We start from the raw sequence: 21310 nt of genomic DNA on the forward strand, positions 1-21310 counted from the left end.
TTGTACTCTGTCCCATAGGGTCACTATGACTCAGACTCAACTTGACAGCAAGGGGATATCAAATTAACTCTTACACCTACTAATTGTTTGGAAAGAGTGTTGCAATTTAGTAGCACAACCCCAAAACACCATTTAACACCTTTCAAAAAATTTCAATACCTAGTAACAGCTAGGGTTTAATCTTAAAATTTAATTCATATGAACTAAGTTTTCAATGACTCATTACAATCTGCTTTTTACTGTAAGCACACTACAGAAATTTAATTTTCCAATTACTTCAGATTTATTATAAAGCACTCAATTATACTGCCAAAGTCATATTCTCTGAGTGTTTTTCAGAAGGTTACAAGCAGTTTGACATTAGCTAGAAATGTTCGTCTAAGAATAAAACTTTACATTCATGTCTTACAGCAAACTTTTAATCCCATAGATTGAAAAAATATAAAAAGTGTTATAGTTCACATACATTTTGAATTCATTTTTGTGCAAACCTTGAAATTTAAGGTGATCTCTATTGAATAATAAAAATAAAAAGTTGATTTAAAGATTCCAGTGATATTTGCTGACATGCAGAGAGATTTTAGTATCTCACAGATATTTTGATAGTTTATTATCTCTCTTATTTCACCAAAAGAAAACTAAACTTGATTTCCAAATGCTAACATTTGTCCTGAATCATGGGATAATTATTCTTTCCTCAGATCTGCTTAGGTAAAATTATTTAATATAATTAGGAATGTACCTGAATGCTGGTTTTCTATGTCATTAATATCTAAGTGTTAAATTCACAAAGGTCAGATTTTTATTTTAGATACTTACTAGTTGAAAAGTCATAATTCATATTTTACCATAAATAAGGTTTTTGAAAGCAGTCTTAAAATATTCAGCATGTACTGATTTCAGTCAGACTCCAAAGTTTATGGCATAAATGTCATCACCTCTAGAGAACTGTTTAATTCAAATATTTTTCTATATCTGGATTTTATTTTGCTTCTCATTTTGTGTGTATGTGTCTATATATATATAGACACACATTATATATACACACACACATATACGTGTGTGTGTGTGTGTGTGTGTGTGTGTGTGTTATGATGATGCTATGATAATCCAGCAATCACAGGCCTTGATGTTTACTCAAACGAGTTGATCCTATAGGGGCGCTATGAGTCTGTGATAGATTACCCAGTGATAGAAAGAAAGGAACTATGAAGCCAGGAAAAGACATGGATTTCATTAATAAGTGAAAGAAGCCAGTCTGAAAAGGTTACATACTCTGCACTGTATGATTCCAACTATATGACATTCTGGAAAGGCAAAACTATAAACCAATCAAAAACCAAACCCAATGCTGTCGAGTCGATTCCGACTCATAGGGATCCTATAGGACAGAGTAGAACCGCCCCATAGAGTTTCCAAGGAGTGCCTGGTCGATTCAAACTGCCCACCCTTTGGTTAGCAGCCATAGCACTTACCCACAATGCCACCAGGGTTTCCGGCAAAACTATAGTGACAATAAAAAGACCAATGATCGCCAGGAGTTCAAGGTGAGGGAGGGAGTGATGAATAGATACATAATTGTGGATATCTATGTCAGTAAAACTATTCTGTATGATAATGTGATGGTGGGTAGATGACATTATGCATTTGTTAAAACTCATAGAACTGTACATCACAAAGAGTGAACCCCACTGTAAACTGTGGACTTTAGAAAATAATAATGTATTGGTTCATCAGTTGAAACAAATGTACCACACTAATACAGGGTGTTAATAATAGGAAAAACTGTGGAGTGGGGAGGAGCGGGGGCATATGGGAACTCTATATTTTCTGCTCAATTGTCCTGTAATCTAAAACTTAACTGAAAAATAATCAAAAACAAAACAGCAAGACTCAGAGGTGAAGTGACTTGCCCAAGTCTACACAGTTATTAGGAGACCAAGTCAAAAATCAAACCTTAAAAGACTGTCTCAAAAAGCTGTACTGCTTCACTAATGTGTTTTGGTCTTCTTTGCACTGTGGGCATGAAAATCTCCTTTGAGTTTTATTTCGAATACAGCATGTATGATGCTGGGTAAAAGGCACAACAAAAGTTCTTCTTAACTGGGTGTATTCATAAAAAGTTTATTAATTTTATGAAGTTCTCCTTTACTACCATGAAGTTCATCAGCAAATTTAATTAATTCATTCTGAAAGAATTATAGTCTTTTTGCCTTCACCAGTGCACCCATCAAAGCTTTCAGCAGTTACAAGATACTTGATCAGCTCTCTATCTAAATGCAGATCAAAAGGAGTCCAGGGGTGGCTTCACATCTTGTGAAGGGCACCTACTCTAAGCAGTTAAAATGTGGATCCCAGTGCAGAATGGTAAACAGTGCCTATATCTTATCAAGGAAGAAAAGATAACGTAGTACACATTAGTTCAAATCTAATACAATGATCAATAACATATTGGTTCCAGAGAATAGAATGAGTAATTGCTTAACCAAGATTAAAATATCAAATTAGAAATGGTCTTGGAGATAGAAAAGTACAAAAGACCATAAAAACCTAGCTGATTCCTGTTCTACCATCATCTGGCTGGGTAACACTGGACAGCTCACTGCTGGTGTCTGTGATTCAGCTTCCTTATCTGTAAAATGATGACCTTGAACTGTATCATTATTTCCCAAAATTGTCTGATCATAGAATCACCTGGGGTCATGGTTAAAAATATAAGCCTGGGAAACTTAGAGAATCAAAATCTCTGAAAGGAAATTGTGGGGTGTGTATTTTAATGAGCAGCCCAGTTGACACCGATGATTGCGCAAGTTTGAGAAACAAAAGAATAAACTGTTGCTAGTGTTGGTAACAACATGAAAATCCATAATTCATCATAGTGATGAAGTTTTATGTAGTAGTATGGAGAGTGGATAAAAGAAATGATTTATCATTGCCAATATTTGTGTTTAATCTAATTTTTTTTTCCAGTTTATAAGTCACTTTCTTAAAGAAAATAAAATTTTGTCTCAGTTTTTTTTTTTTTTTTTCCTGTTGTTTCTGGAGGCCCTGAAATGAGGACAGATGAAGAATGAAATTTTGATTTGATGAAGATAAATTTGGGCGTATAAGACGTGAAATTCTTCCTATATTTTATGTCTTCAGTTATTCAGAGGGTAACATTTGTTCACTGAACTTACTTCATTTTTAGCCTGTGGGAATACTGAACAACTTGATATGAATGTGCATTTTCATATCTTAATGCTAGATTAAAGTGAAGTTTTTTACTATTCCTAACTCAGTTTGATTCAAGAAAGGCACAGAGAGAAAAGGACTAGTAAAATCCGTGTTGGATACCTATCCCTTTCCTATGAAGATAGTATAAGATACCTGATATCATATAACCAATTTGTTTCTCTTTTGAAGTCACTGAATGAGTGCTTCAGAGTTAATGTCCTGAGGATTAAGTTGTCACCTGAATGCTGTGTCTGCTGTCTGGGCAGCTTCAACTCCACAATAATATTGAACAGCCTTTGGAATACAGAGAAATGATTTTAAATGCTGACACTGAATGAGTTAATTAAGAAGGTTAGATGGCTTTTAACAGGAGAAATTATTGAAAAGTTGTTTACCAATTTTTCCCTTAGTAGAGCAACTGAGATCCTAGAGAGACAGTGTTGATATGGAAATGGGAAATCTGCCCAAGATTTACTCTCCAACAGCAAAATCAAAGAATAACCTATTTAAAGAAATGCTTTCTCAATACATTGAAACTGTCAAATTCTCCGTAGTATTAAATTTCAGGATATAAAAAAGAGATTTTAGTTTTTAAACAAATGCACTCCAAAAGACTTGAAATTTCTAATAGACGCTTTTGTCTTAATTTTTTTTTTAGTTATTTAGAAAAGAAATCGTTAAAAATGGGAGAATCCACATAACTACTGCTGATTAAGGCCAAACTGATGTGAGACACAGTCAGTTGGATCAGTAGGAATCCTCTCACTTATATCAAATTTTATAAGAATGTGAGAAAAGGAGAAAGAATGCTGCACAATGAAGGATAAGAACAAAAAAGCTCCAATGTGTAGTAATAACAGAAACCCTGAAGAAGATCTGACTTTATGACACAAGTTGTTTAATGATAATAGAAGACAGAGAGAAGCAGTATTGCTCAATTGCTACTTTAATTCCATCTCCTTCCAAAAACAGAATAATCTTTCATGTTAAGTATGGAGCAACAGTATTTAAGAGTGTAATGATACAAAAGGAATCATGAAGACAGTAAAAAGAACCTAGGATTCTTTATATGAGTTCAAATGTCCTGGTCTGGAAGAATTGCAACACAGTGCACTTAAAAAAAAAAAAAAAAAAGTGTTAAATGTTCTTCTGAAATCATTTTCTTATGAAAACCCTGGAAAGCAAGCAGGCATAGGAAAGGGACTGTAATGGATTGTTGACACTGACACTATTTTAGAAGGGAAAAGGGACTGATTTCTAGCAGTATAATTTAAAGAACTAAATATCGCCCTATGAAAAAAAAATCTGGAATAAATGATTCAAAGGATTGTTTGAGTGTATACATATATATATATATAAATGATGGTAAATGGGAACCATCTTGGATACACTAAGAAGCAATTCTATTACTCTAACAGTTACTGCTAGGGATGTCACCAGAGGAGAATGTTGTAGGCACGATGCATATACTTATTATAAAGTGAGTGGCCTATTCTGTCGCACTCCTGGGAAGAGAGAAGATAAACTGGGATTGGTTAGTTAAACAGCATTCTTTAATAATTAAAAGAATCTTGATTAGTGAGCTATCCAACAAATACTGGATGACATCCCAAAGGCTGCTAATACTGCCGTAGGAAATAATCACTTACCCTTCAGAAATTTACATACTAATGACTCTGTATTTGAACCTGACCTCCTTAACACTGGCCACTGACTTGGATGAGCACATCAGATATTTAGATGTCACTGATTATGGAATAACACCTAATGTTTTAAAAAAGAAAACTCACCAAGAAGACGTCAGCAAACTGAGATTGTGCACCACATATCATCGATTCTTTAACATTACTTACATCAAGAGCTGGAGACTTTGTCCCCATCCCCATACCCCTTCCAGTCCAGGGTCTTGAATCTGGGCAAACTTAGTGACTGCTTTGACCAATAGAATAATGTCGAATATGATGCTGTGCCAATTTCTGGTCATAGACCTTAAGACACTGGCAGCTGCTTTTTCATTTATTTTGGTACATTGACTCTTGGGAGACACCTGACATGTTGTGAAGAAGACCAAGCAACTCTATGGAGAGACTCATGTGAAAATTTACTGACCCTTCCTGCCAACAACTTCAGCTGAGCTCCCAGTGGACAGCCAGCACTAAATTACCAGTCATATAAGTGAGCCATCTTGGAAGTGAATTCTCCAAATGCAGTTGAACTATCCCAGCTAGCATTGCAAGACAAAGAAACAAACCATCCCACCCAAAGAGCCCTCCGCAAATTGCATATTTATGAAAAAAAAAGTTTTGGGAGTGGCTTATTACAGAACAGTGTATACACACACACACACACACACGTACACTCCTGTATTTAGGATAAAATATTCAATTGCACAAATATATAAATAAGTGAACCAATCAATCAAAGTTTTTTAACTGACTTTCACTTCAATATGAACAAATAGTGTGCAGAAAATAAAGCCCTTCTCAGGTAAGACAGTACACAATACTGGAGAAGCCAGCACAACCTGCAGAAGGCAAGGTCATGGTAGCTCTATAGATACCTCCAAACTCCCTGAGGGACCGAATTGTTGGGCTGAGGGCTGTGGGGACCATGGTCTTGGGGAATATCTAGCTTAACTGGAATAACATAGTTTATAAAGATAATATTCTCTATTCTACTTTGGTGAGAAGCATCTGGGGCCTTAAAAGCCTGTGAGTGGCCATTTAGGATACTCCACTGGTCTCACCCCTTCTGAAGCAAGGAATAATGAAGAAAACTAAAGATAAAGGGAAAGATTAGTCCGAAGGACTAATGGACCACATCTACCACAGCCCACAGCCTCTACCAGACTTAGCCTAGTACAACGAGATGGTGCCTGGCTACCACCACTGACTGCTCTGACAGAGACTACAATAGAGGGTCCCGGACAGAGCTGGAGAAAAATGCAGAAAAAAATTCTAACTCAAAAAGAAAGACCAGGGGCGGAGCCAAGATGGCGGACTAGGCAGACGCTACCTCGGATCCCTCTTACAACAAAGACACGGAAAAACAAGTGAATCCATCACATACATAACAATCTACGAACCCTGAACAACAAACACAGATTTAGAGACGGAGAACGAACTAATACGGGGAAGCAGCGATTGTTTCCAGAGCCTGGAGCCAGCGTACCAGTCAGGTACGGCACAAGCACAGAGAGCTGCTCCACCCCCCTGAACTAACCCCGGGAGGGGGACCAGCCGGTTCCACGGGTGGCGTGGGACGCAGCCGGTAGGAGAAGTCCCTGGGAGGCAGTGACTGGTCTTGGAGCAGAAAGAGCAACGTCCGAGCTGGGGAACCGTCCCGCAGGGATTTGGACTGGATGCAGGTACGGCATAAACACGGAGAGTTGCTCCACCCCCCTGAACTAACCCCGGGAAGGGGACCAGCCGGGTCTCGCGGGCGGCATGGGACGCAGCCGGTAGGAGAAGTCCCTGGGAGGCAGCGACTGGTATTGGAGCGGGGAGAACAGCGTCCCAGCCGGGACACTCGGTCACGGCACAAGCATGGGGACCTGCTCCACCCATCTGAACTAACCCCGGGAGGAGGCCCAACTGGTTCTTGGGGGCGGCAAGGCCACGCGGCTGGAGGGATGAGAAGTCCCCGGGAGGCAGCGACTGATTTTGGAGTCGAGAGTGCACCGTCCCAGTAGGGGAGCCTTGACGCTGGGCGTGGGGCTGGAAGCGGAGGATCTGAGCGTGACTCCAGCGGGCCAGACCCCCCGGGGGCAATCTCCACACAGCCAGCACACATAGGCGACGCGCCCGCGGGAATCTCAGATATAATAGTCATTCCAAGCAAGACAAGCAACTCTGGCTATATTCTGAGGTGCTACTCTCCTATCTCTCTGTTCCCTCCCCCACCCTCCCCAGGCGGCTTCATTAACATCTGAATAGCCTGAGCCAGAGGGAGAACTCTGATAGGGATCTGACTGCTTTTTTTTTTTAGCGGATTTTCTGAAAAAACTAGTTTCCCAGTGATGGCTCGGAGACAACAATCCATATCAAACCACTTAAAGAAGCAGACCATGACAGCTTCTCCAACCCCCCAAACAAAAGAATCAAAATCTTTCCCAAATGAAGATACAATCTTGGAATTATCAGATACAGAATACAAAAAACTAATTTACAGAATGCTTAATGATATCACAAATGAAATTAGGATAACTGCAGAAAAAGCCAAGGAACACACTGATAAAACTGTTGAAGAACTCAGAAAGATTATTCAAGAACATAGTGGAAAAATTAATAAGTTGCAAAAATCCATACAGAGACAACATGTAGAAATCCAAAAGATTAACAATAAAATAACAGAATTAGACAACGCACTAGGAAGTCAGAGGAGCAGACTCGAGCAATTAGAATGCAGACTGGGACATCTGGAGGACCAGGGAATCGACACCAATATAGCTGAAAAAAAATCAGATAAAAAAATTAAAAAAAATGAAGAAACCCTAAGAATTATGTGGGACTCTATCAAGAAGGACAACCTGCGTGTGATTGGAGTCCCAGAACGGGGAGGGAGGACAGAAAACAGAGAAAATAGTTGAAGAACTCCTGACAGAAAACTTCCCTGACATCATGAAAGACAAAAGGATATCTATCCAAGATGCTCATCGAACCCCATTTAAGATTGATCCAAAAAGAAAAACACCAAGACATATTATCATCAAACTCACCAAAACCAAAGACAAAGAGAAAATTTTAAAAGCAGCCAGGGAGAAAAGAAAGGTTTCCTTCAAGGGAGAATCAGTAAGAATATGTTCTGACTACTCAGCAGAAACCATGCAGGCAAGAAGGGAATGGGACGACATACACAGAACACTGAAGGAGAAAAACTGCCAGCCAAGGATCATATATCCAGCAAAACTCTCTCTGAAATAGGAAGGCGAAATTAAGATATTTACAGACAAACACAAGTTTAGAGAATTTGCAAAAACCAAACCAAAGCTACAAGAAATACTAAAGGATATTGTTTGGTCAGAGAACCAATAATATCAGATATCAGCACAACACAAGGTCACAAAACAGAACGTCCTGATATCAACTCAAATAGGGAAATCACAAAAATAAATTAAGATTAATTAAAAAAAAAATACACATAACAGGGAATCATGGAAGTCAATAGGTAAAAGATCACAATAATCAAAAAGAGGGACTAAATACAGGAGGCATTGAACGGCCATATGAAGAGTGATACAAGGCGATATAGAAAAATACAAGTTAGGTTTTTACTTAGAAAAATAGGGGTAAATAATAAGGTAACCACAAAAAGATATAACAACTCTATAACTCAAGATAAAAACCAAGAAAAACGTAACGACTCAACTAACATAAAGTCAAGCACTATGAAAATGAGGATTTCACAATTTACTAAGAAAAACGCCTCAGCACAAAAAAGTATGTGGAAAAATGAAATTGTCAACAACACACATAAAAAGGCATCAAAATGACAGCACTAAAAACTTATTTATCTATAATTACCCTGAATGTAAATGGACTAAATGCACCAGTAAAGAGACAGAGAGTCACAGACTGGATAAAGAAACACGATCCATCTATATGCTGCCTACAAGAGACACACCTTCGACTTAGAGAGACAAACAAACTAAAACTCAAAGGATGAAAAAAGTATATCAAGCAAACAATAAGCAAAAAAGAAGAGGAGTAGCAATATTAATTTCTGACAAAATAGATTTTAGACTTAAATCCACCACAAAGGATAAAGAAGGACACTATATAATGATAAAAGGGACAATTGATCAGGAAGACATAACCATATTAAATATTTATGCACCCAATGACAGGGCTGCAAGATACATAAATCAAATTTTAACAGAATTGAAAAGCGAGATAGATACCTCCACAATTATAGTAGGAGACTTCAACACACCACTTTCGGAGAAGGACAGGACATCCAGTAAGAAGCTCAACAGAGACACGGAAGATCTAATTACAACAATCAACCAACTTGACCTCATTGACTTATACAGAACTCTCCACCCAACTGCTGCAAAGTATACTTTTTTTTCTAGCGCACATAGAACATTCTCTAGAATAGACCACATATTAGGTCATAAAACAAACCTTTGCAGAGTCCAAAACATCGAAATATTACAAAGCATCTTCTCAGACCACAAGGCAATAAAACTAGAGATCAATAACAGAAAAACTAGGGAAAAGAAATCAGATACTTGGAAAATGAACAACACCCTTCTGAAAAAAGACTGGGTTATAGAAGACATTAAGGATGGAATAAGGAAATTCATAGAAAGCAACGAGAATGAAAATACTTCCTATCAAAACCTCTGGGACACAGCAAAAGCAGTGCTCAGAGGTCAATTTATATCAATAAATGCACACATACAAAAAGAAGAAAGAGCCAAAAGCAGAGAACTGTCCCTACAACTTGAACAAATAGAAACTGAGCAACAAAAGAATCCATCAGGCACCAGAAGAAAACAAATAATAAAAATTAGAGCTGAACTAAATGAATTAGAGAACAGAAAAACAATTGAAAGAATTAACAAAGCCAAAAGCTGGTTCTTTGAAAAAATTAACAAAATTGATAAACCATTGGCTAGACTGACAAAAGAAATACAAGAAAGGAAACAAATAACCCGAATAATAAATGAGAAGGACTACATCACAACAGAACCAAATGAAATTAAAAGAATCATTTCAGATTATTATGAAAAATTGTACTCTAACAAATTTGAAAACCTAGAAGAAATGGATGAATTCCTGGAAAAACACTACCTACCTAAACTAACACGTTCACAAGTAGAACAACTAAATAGACCCATAACAAAAAAAGAGATTGAAATGGTAATCAAAAAACTCCCAACAAAAAAAAGCCCTGGCCCGGATGGCTTCACTGCAGAGTTCTACCAAACTTTCAGAGAAGAGTTAACATCACTACTACTAAAGGTATTCCAAAGCATAGAAAATGACGGAATACTACCCAACTCATTCTATGAAGCCACCATCTCCCTGATACCAAAACCAGGTAAAGACATTACAAAAAAAGAAAATTATAGACCTATATCCCTCATGAACATTGATGCAAAAATCCTCAACAAAATTCTAGCCAATAGAATCCAATAACACATCAAAAAAATAATTCACCCTGATCAAGTGGGATTTATACCAGGTATGCAAGGCTGGTTTAATATCAGAAAAACCATTAATGTAATCCATCACATAAATAAAACAAAAGACAAAAACCACATGATCTTATCAATTGATGCAGAAAAGGCATTTGACAAAGTCCAACACCCATTTATGATAAAAACTCTTACCAAAATAGGAATTGAAGGAAAATTCTTCAACATAATAAAGGGCATCTATGCAAAGCCAACAGCCAATATCACTCTAAATGGAGAGAACCTGAAAGCATTTCCCTTGAGAACGGGAACCAGACAAGGATGCCCTTTGTCACCGCTCTTATTCAACATCGTGTTGGAAGTCTTAGCCAGGGCAATTAGGCTAGACAAAGAAATAAAAGGTATCCGGATTGGCAAGGAAGAAGTAAAGTTATCACTATTTGCAGATGACATGATCTTATACACAGAAAACCCTAAGGAATCCTCCAGAAAACTACTGAAACTAATAGAAGAGTTTGGCAGAGTCTCAGGTTATAAAATGAACATACAAAAATCACTTGGATTCCTCTACATCAACAAAAAGAACACCGAAGAGGAAATAACCAAATCAATACCATTCACAGTAGCCCCCAAGAAGATAAGATACTTAGGAATAAATCTTACCAAGGATGTAAAAGACCTATACAAAGAAAACTACAAAGCTCTACTACAAGAAATTCAAAAGGACATACTTAAGTGGAAAAACATACCCTGCTCAAGGATAGGAAGACTTAACATAGTAAAAATGTCTATTCTACCAAAAGCCATCTATACATTTAACGCACTTCCAATCCAAATTCCAATGTCATATTTTAAGGGGATAGAGAAACAAATCACCAATTTCATATGGAAGGGAAAGAAGCCCCGGATAAGCAAAGCACTACTGAAAAAGAAGAAGAAAGTGGGAGGCCTCACCTTACCTGACTTCAGAACCTATTATACAGCCACAGTAGTCAAAACAGCCTGGTATTGGTACAACAACAGACACATAGACCAATGGAACAGAATTGAGAACCCAGACATAGATCCATCCACCTTTGAGCAGCTGATATTTGACAAAGGACCAGTGTCAATTAACTGGGGAAAAGATAGCCTTTTTAACAAATGGTGCTGGCATAACTGGATATCCCTTTGCAAAAAAATGAAAAAGGACCAATACCTCACACCATGCACAAAAACTAACTCCAAGTGGATCAAAGACCTAAACATAAAGACTAAAACGATAAAGATCATGGAAGAAAAAATTGGGACAACCCTAGGAGCCCTAATACAAGGTATAAACAGAATACAAAACATTACCAAAAATGATGAAGAGAAACCCGATAACTGGGAGCTCCTAAAAATCAAACACCTATGCTCATCTAAAGACTTCTCCAAAAGAGTAAAAAGACCACCTACAGACTGGGAAAGAATTTTCAGCTATGACATCTCCGACCAGCGCCTGATCTCTAAAATCTACATGATTCTGTCAAAACTCAACCACAAAAAGACAAACAACCCAATCAAAAAGTGGGCAAAGGATATGAACACACATTTCACTAAAGAAGATATTCAGGCAGCCAACAGATACATGAGAAAATGCTCTCGATCATTAGCCATTAGAGAAATGCAAATTAAAACTACGATGAGATTCCATCTCACACCAGCAAGGCTGGCATTAATCCAAAAAACACAAAATAATAAATGTTGAAGAGGCTGCGGAGAGATTGGAACTCTCATACACTGCTGGTGGGAATGTAAAATGGTACAACCACTTTGGAAATCTATCTGACGTTATCTTAAACAGTTAGAAATAGAACTACCATACAACCCAGAAATCCCACTCCTAGGAATATACCCTAGAGATACAAGAGCCTTCATACAAACAGATACATGCACACCCATGTTTATTGCAGCTCTGTTTACAATAGCAAAAAGTTGGAAGCAACCAAGGTGTCCATCAACGGATGAATGGGTAAATAAATTGTGGTATATTCACACAATGGAATACTACGCATCGATAAAGAACAGTGACGAATCTCTGAAACATTTCATAACATGGAGGAACCTGGAAGGCATTATGCTGAGCGAAATGAGTCAGAGGCAAAAGGACAAATATTGTATAAGACCACTATTATTAGATCTTGAGAAATAGTAAACCTGAGAGGAACACATACTTTTGTGGTTACGAGCGGGGGAGGGAGGGAGGGTGGGAGAGGGTTTTTTTATTGATTAATCAGTAGATAAGAACTGCTTTAGGTGAAAGGAAAGACAACACTCAATACATGGGAGGTCAGCTCAATTGGATTGGACCAAAAACAAAGAAGTTTCCGGGATAAAATGAATGTTTCAAAGGTCAGCGGAGCAAGTGCGGGGGTCTGGGGAACACGGTTTGCGGGGACTTCTAAGTCAATTGGCAAAATAATTCTATTATGAAATCATTCTGCATCCCACTTTGAAATGTGGCGTCTGGGGTCTTAAATGCTAACAAGCGGCCATCTAAGATGCAGCAATTGGTCTCAACCCACCTGGAGCAAAGGAAAAGGAAGAACACCAAGGCCACACGACAACTAAGAGCCCAAGAGACAGAAAGGGCCACATGAACCAGAGACCTACATCATCCTGAGACCAGAAGAACTAGTTGGTGCCCGGCCACAATCGATGACTGCCCTGACAGGGAGCACAGCAGAGGATCCCTGAGGGAGCAGGAGATCAGTGGGATACAGACCCCAAATTCTCATAAAAAGACCAAACTTAATGGTCTGACTGAGACTGGAGGAATCCCGGCGGCCATGCTCCCCAGACCTTCAGTTGACACAGGACAGGAACCATCCCCGAAGACAACTCACCAGAAATGAAAGGGACTGGTCAGCGGGTGGGAGAGAGACGCCGATGAAGAGTGAGCTAATTATATCAGGTGGACACTTGAGATTGTGTTGGCAACTCTTGTCTGGAGGGGGGATGGGAGGATAGAGAGAGAGGGAAGCCAGCAAAATTGTCAAGAAAGGAGAGATTGAAAGGGCTGACTCAAGAGGGGGAGAGCAAGTGGGAGTAGGGAGTGAGATGTATGTAAACTTATATGTGACAGACTGATTGGATTTGTAAACGTTCACTTGAAGCTTAATAAAAGTTATTAAAAAAAAAAAAAAGAAAGACCAGACTTGCTGGAGTGACAAAGACTGGAAAAACCCTGAGAGTATGGCCCCCAGACACCCTTTTGGCTCGGTAATGAGGTCGCTTCTGAAGTTTACTCTACAGCCAAAGATTGCACAGGCCTATGGAACAAAACAAGACTAAAGGGGCACACTACCCCTGGGGCCGAGACTGGAAGGCAGGGGGGAACAGGAAAGCTGGTAATAGGAAACCTAGGGTTGAGAAGCAAGAGTGTTGACATGTCGTGGGGTTGTTATCAATGTCATAGAGCAATGTGTATACGAACTGTTTGATGAGAAACTAGTTTGTTCTGTAAACCTTCATCTAAAGTTCAATTAAAAAAAAAAAAAGCCCTTCTCTAAATATAGTGGAAACCCTGGTGGCATAATGGTTAAGTGCTACAGCTGCTAACCAAAAGGTTGGCAGTTTGAATTCACCGGGCACTCCTTGGAAACCCTATGGGACAGCTCTAATCCGTCTTTTAGGGTTGCTATGGGTCAGAATCGACTCAAAGGCAGCAGGCTTTTTCTCAATATAGTCACTCCTTTTATATCTAATCAATGACAAACTCTCTTGGTTTTGTCTCCATTTGTCTCTCGAATATTTCTCCTCTCCATTTCTACTGATGCTACCCTACTCCATTGTCATGTATGCAATAGCTTCCTAACTTGTTTCTTCACATTCACTCTTAACCTCTCCCAAATTCTTACTCATAGTGAAGCCAGAAAAAACTGTTAAAAATATAAACCTGAGTGAGTTACTTCTCTGTCTACAATCCCTGAATCCATTTTGCCACTAGAATAAAGGCTCGCTGATCTCATCTACATTCCTTGCCATTGTTGCTTTTCTATGTTTCCCTCACTTTGATCTTTTCCAAGAATGTGTTCTGCTCCATCCTTCCTTACAATCTTTGTATACTCTGTTCCCCTTCCTGGAATGATTAGTAATCTTTTATTGTCCTCCAGCTCTCTGACAAAATGTTACTTCTTTGGGTAATTTTCTTTGCCTTCCTACATTAGGTAAGCACCCCACCCAGAAACACACACACAAATACATACTCTTCACATTTCCTATAACATCATATCTTTCTCCTCTGAGACATGTAACACACCTGCAATTTATAATCAAGCGGTTGCTAGCTATTTATTAGCCATTTCTACCAATAGAAGGTAATCATCACAAAGGTAAGGGTTATATCTGTCTTGTCACCTCTATTTCCCAAACATTTTACAAAATATCTTACATGGAGTATGTGTTCATTGTTTATTTTTAATGAATGTTTGATTCATTTCACAAGGAAAACTATGCATTTTTCAGTTCTGTAACTGCAGAGTATAACTAAGTGAATATTCAGTAAATGTTTACTCATAAGCATTAAGAAAATAGATTTATCTTAGTTATACTTGTGAGTGAAAACCTGAAGTATTTTGCTTAATTACGGAATCAAAGGATCTTGACAAATTGAGATAAATTCAGTTCAAGATAGTCACAAAGATGAAGAGTCTGGAGGCCATGTCACATGGAGACCATGTCACATGAGAAACCACTGAAGAAAATCCAGAAAAAAAACTCTATATAGGTGGTGATATAAAGAGATTTTACACAGAAGTTAGAATATACATCATTCCAATGGAAAGAACTAATGACAATATATGAAATTTATACTATTACAAATTTCAGTTAGTTCATTCAGCAAATATGTATTAAGCACTTACTATGAGCCTTGAACTATGTTAGGCAGCAGCTGATCAAGAGCCAGTCGTTTAAACAGAACAAGGAGATACTAGTCCAAGAAGTTGGACTATATGAAGAAGAAGGGGGCATCAGGATTGGAGGACAATTCATTAACAACACATGTTAGCAGATGACACAAACTTGCTTGCTGAAAGCCAAGTGGACTTGAAACACTTGCTGATGAAGATCAAAGACCACAGGCTTCACCATGGATTACGCTTCACCATAAATAAAACAAAAATCCTCACAACTGGACCAATAAGCAACATCATGATAAACAGAGAAAAGATTGAAGTTGTCAAGGATTTACACATGTTATCAGGAAGAATTGGTCCCTGGAGAAGGACGTCATGCTTGGTAAAGTAGGGGGTTAGTGAAGAGGAGGAAGATCCTCAATAAAATGGATTGACACAGTGACTGCAACAATGGGCTTAAGCACAACAATGATCATGAGGATGGCACTGGACTGGGCAGTCTTTCTTTCTGCTTCACATAAGATTTCTATGAGTCAGAACTCACTTGACGGCACCTAACAAGAACAACGACAATATAATATTGCAGCTTGCAGGCTAAAGAAGAAAACAAATAAAGGAAATTAAATAATTACAAATCAGTACATACTATAAAACAGACAAACAAATACCTTGAAAGAGAATGGAAGGAGAGAGCAGCATAAATTGGGTGGTGAAAAAGCTTCTTTGAGAAGGGGACCTTTAAACTAAGGCCTGAAGGATGAGAAAGAGGCAGGCCTGTGAGGGTTCTCCTAAAAAAAAACACTAGCAGTGGAAAAAGGGAAGGTCATTTCAGGCAAAGGGATCCTTATCTAGAAAGGCTGTAAGGAAGGAAAAACTTGGTTCATTTGAGATACTGAAAGATGGTTAATGTAGCTTGGGTATTATAATTGAGCAGAAGAGCATTACAGGATGAAGTTAGAGAGGCAAACAGGAGTCAGATGATGTAGAGCACTGAAGGCTATGATAAGGGTTTTGGATTTTATTACATGTCTATTGAGAAGCCACTGAATAAAAAAAAAGAAAAAAGTTTAAAAATTTTTTTCACTTTTTTTTTAAAGACACATTTTTTTTTTGGCTTGAGTAAAATTTATTAGTGGTAGATTAACAAAGAATATTGAAGACCAGTTAGGAGGTTATTAAAGTGGACCAGTCAGAAAATTACATGTCTTGGAAAACAAAGATGGCAGAGAAGAGGGAAATAATTAGACAGATTTGAGGTATATATGTTGGAGGTGTCAGAACTTTTCAAGAAATGGGTGTGGTAAAGCAATAGAAAATTAGGCAACAAACACAATGCCCATGTTTGCAGCTTGAGCAATTGGGTAGATAGTAGTGCCATTTCCTCTGAGCGAGTAACTGGGGGAAGAACAAATTTCTTGGGAGTAATCAGGCGTTTTTTCTTTTCTTTTTCTTAATTGTACTTTAGATGAGGTTTTACAGAACAAATTAGTTTCTCATTAAGCACTTAATATACATATTGTTTTATGGCATTGGTTGCCAGCCCCACGACATGTCAACACTCTCCCCTTCACCTTGGGTTCCCCATTACCAGCTTTCCTTTCCCCTCTTGCCTTCTCATCCTTGCCCTGGGCTGGATTGTCCATTTAGTCTTGTTTTGTTTTATGGGCCTGTCTAATCTTTGGCTGAAGGGTAACCCTCAGGAGGGACTTCAGTACCGAGTTAAAAGGGTATCCAGGTTCCATACTCTTGAGTTTTCTCCAGTCTCTGTCAATCCAGTGCTTCTGGTCTTTTTTTGTGAGTTAGCATGTTGTTCTACATTTTTCTCTAGCTCTGTCCAAGATTCTCTATTGTGATCCCTGTCTAAGCAGTTGGTGGTAGTAGCTGGGCACCATCTAGTTTTGCTGGACTTAGTCTGGTGAAGGCTGTGGTACTTGCGGTCCTTTAGTTCTTTAGACTAATTTTTCCCTTCTCTCTTTGGTTAGGACTTTTGTTTTGATAATGTTAAATCTGATATGACTGTGAGACATCTTTAGTAGAGTTGTCAATTAGACAGTTGTTTATATAAAAATATAGAGCTCGGAGGAGATATTCGGGCTAAAGAATATATGCATGCACGTTAGTATTTATGTATGTATATCATATAGTCTACTATGCTGGGGATGACAATTTGAAGAGGAATGGTGTGGCATTCATTGCCAAAAAGAACACTTCAAGATCTATCTTGAAGTACAATGCTGTCAGTGATAGGATAATATCCATACGCCTAGAAGGAAGACCAGTTAATATGACTATTATTCAAATTTATGCACCAACCACTAGGGCCACAGATGAAGAAATAGAAGATTTTTATCAGCTGCTACAGTCTGAGATTGATCGAACGTGCAATCAAGATGCATTGATAATTACTGGTGATTTAACCCCAAAGTTGGAAACAAAGAAGAAGGACCAGTAGTTGGAAAATACGGCCTTGTTGATAGAAACAATGCTGGAGATCGAACGACAGAATTTTGCAAGACCAACGACTTCTTCATTGCAAATACCTTCTTTCACTAACTTAGACGGTGGCACATGGACCTTGCCAGATGGAACACAGAGAAATCAAATTGACTACATCTGTGGAAAGAAACAATGCAAAAGCTCAATATCATCAGTCAGAACAAGGCCAGGGGCTGACTGTGGAACAGACCATCACTTGCTCATATGCAAGTTCAAGCTGAAACTGAAGAAAATCACAGCAAGTCCACAAGAGCCGACCTTGAGCATATCCCACCTGAATTTAGAGACCATCTCAAGAATAGATTTGACACAGTGAACACTGTTGACCAAAGACTGGAAGAGTTGTGGAATGACATCGAGGACATCATACATGAAGAAAACAAGAGGTCATTGAAAAGAAAGAAAAGACCAGGATGAATATCAGAGGAGACTCTAAAACTTGCTCTCAAACTTCGAGCAGCTAAAGCAAAAGGAAGAATTGATGAAGTAAAAGAACTGAAAAGAAGATTTCAAAGAGCGGCTCAAGAAGACAAAGTAAAGTATTATAATGACATGTGCAAAGAGCTGGAAATGGAAAACCAAAAGGGAAGAACATGCTCGGTGTTTCTCAAGCTGAAAGAACTTAAGAAAAAATTCAAGCCTTGAGTTGCAATAGAAGGATTCTATGGGGAAAACATTAAATGACGTAGGAAGCATCAAAAGAACATGGGAGGAATACACAAAGTCATTATACCAAAAAGAATTAGTCAATATTCGACCATTTCAAGAGGTGGCATATGATCAGGAACCGATGGTACTGAAGGAAGAAGTCCAAGCTGCTTTGAAGGCATTGGCAAAAAACAAGGCTCCAGGAATTGATGGAATACCAAATGGGATGTTTCAACAAACAGATGCAGTGCTGGAGGTGCTCTCTCGTCTATGCCAAGAAATATGGAAGACAGCTTCCTGGCCAACTGACTGGAAGAGATCCATATTTATGCCTATTCCCAAGAAAGGTGATCCAAGCGAATGTGGAAATTATAGAACAATATCATTAATATCACATGCAAGCAAAATTTTGCTGAAGATCATTCAAAAATGGCTGCAGCAGTATATCGACAGGGAACTGCCAGAAATTCAGGCCAGTCTCAGAAGAGGACGTGGAATGAGGGATATCATTGCTGATGTCAGATGGATCCTGGCTGAAAGTAGAGAATACCAGAAGGATGTTTACCTGAGTTTTATTGACTATGCAAAGTCATTCGACTGTGTGGATCATAACAAATTATGGATAACATTGCAAAGAATGGAAACTCCAGAACACTTAATTGTGCTCATGAGGAACCTTTACATAGATCAAGAGGCAGTTGTTCGGACAGAACAAGGGGATGCTGATTGGCTTAAAGTCAGGAATGTGTGCGTCAGGGTTGTATTCTTTCACCATACTTATTCAACCTGTGTGCTGGACTATATGAAGAAGAATGGGGCATCAGGATTGGAGGAACACTCATTAACAACCTGCGTCACCCAGGTGACACAACCTTGCTTGCTGAAAGTGAAGAGGACTTGAAGCACATACTAATGAAGATCAAAGGCCACAGCCTTCAGTATGGATTGCACCTCAACATAAAGTAAACAAAAATCCTCACAACTGGACCAATGAGCAACATCATGATAAACGGAGAAAAGACTGAAATTGTCAAGGATTTCTTTTTACTTGGACCCACAATCAACAGCCATGGAAGCAGCAGTCAAGAAATCAAAAGACGCATTGCATTGGGCAAATCTGCAGCAGAGGACCTCTTCAAAGTGTTGAAAAGCAAAGATGTCACCTTGAAGACTAAGGTGCACCTCACCCAAGCCATGGTATTTTCAATCCCATCATATGGATATGAAAGCTGGACAATGAACAAGGAAGACCAAAGAAAAATTGATGCCTTTGAATTGTGGTGTTGTTGAAGAATATTGAATATACCATGGACTGCCAGAAGAACGAATAAATCTGTCTTGGAAGAAGTACAACCAGAATGCTCCTTAGAAGCAAGGATGGCGAGACTGCATCTTACATACTTTGGACATGTTCTCGGGAGGGATCAGTCTCTGGAGAAGGACATTGTGCTTGGCAGAGTAGAGGGTCAGCAGAAAAGAGGAAGACCCTCAACGAGGTAGATTAACACAGTGAATGCAACAATGGGCTCAAGCATAACAACGATTGTAAGGATGGCACAGGACCGGGCACTGTTTTATTCTGTTGTGCATGGGGTCACTATGAGTCAGAACTGACTCGACGGCACCTAACAACAACAACATAGGTATACATTCTTATAGATGATATTTAATATTAGGAAATGGATTAGGTTACCAAGGGAGAGGGTAGAGGAATAAAGGAAGCAGACAAACACTTATCCTTAAGGAAGTCAGCATTTGGAGCTTATATAGAAGAACTAGCAAAAGAGACTGACAGTGAGGTGGAAGCACATCTAGGAGAACGTGGTAAAACAGAAATCAAAACAAAATTGTTTTTCAAGATGAATGGCATTGCAAGCAAAATGCTCCTGAAAGTTGGAGCAAGTGAAGTGGTGGGAATGGAAGCCAAATTGCAGTGAGTTTACAAATGAGAGGTAAGTTAAGAAGTGAAGTAAATGTGATAGATGATAACTTTTTAAAGAAGCTTGATTTTTAAGGGGAACTGAGAAATAAGGGTTTTTGATCAAAGGTTGTTTTAGGATGGGTGAACTGATATAAAACACCTGTATACTGAGGGGAATGATCCAGGAGAGGAAGAGATTATTGATGTGAGAGAGAGTCAACAGAAATGAGATTCAAAGTACTTGTGGTAGAGATGGCTTTTGAGATAAAAGGCAGTATCTAGTGGAGTGGGTAGTGGAGACAGGAAAAAATGGAGGTAATGGGTGAAGATCCAGTAGGTTTATTGAATTTATTATGTAAGATAAGGGAGTTTCCATCTGATTGCCTCTGTTTTATTGAAGAATGAAGAAAGATTAGTTAAAATTGAAGAGTCAAGGGAGGAAGTTTTAAAGATCAAGTAAAATTTACAAAATATTCATAGGATATAAAGGGAGAATGAACATACAGGTGAAAGTTAGGATTGACAGCCAATGTGATGAGGTCACATATTGTGTCCTCCAAAAATGTGTATCAACTTGGCGAGGCCATGCTTCTCCGTATTGTGTGGCTGTCCACATTTTGTGATCTAACGTAATTGTCCTATTGTCCTATGTGTTGTAAATTCTAATCTCTATGATATTAATGAGGCAAGATTAGAGGTGGTTATGTGGGTGAGGCAGAACTCAATCTATAGGGTGGGGTTGTATCTTGAATCAGCCTCTTTTGAGATACAAAAGAAAGAATCGATCAGAGAGGAGGGGGAAATCATACCACCAAGAAAGAAGCACTGAGAACGCGACACATCCTTTGGCCCTGGGGTTCCTGTACTAAGAAGCTTCTAGACCAGGGGAAGATTGATGAGAAGGACCTTACCACAGAGCTGACAGAAAGAGAAACCCTTTTTCTGGAGCTGGCACCCTGAATTTGAACTTCTAGCCTCCTAGACTGTGAGAGACTAAATTTCAGT

This window comes from Loxodonta africana, chromosome 1 (genome assembly GCF_030014295.1).
Source record: "Loxodonta africana isolate mLoxAfr1 chromosome 1, mLoxAfr1.hap2, whole genome shotgun sequence".
NCBI lineage: Eukaryota > Metazoa > Chordata > Mammalia > Proboscidea > Elephantidae > Loxodonta > Loxodonta africana.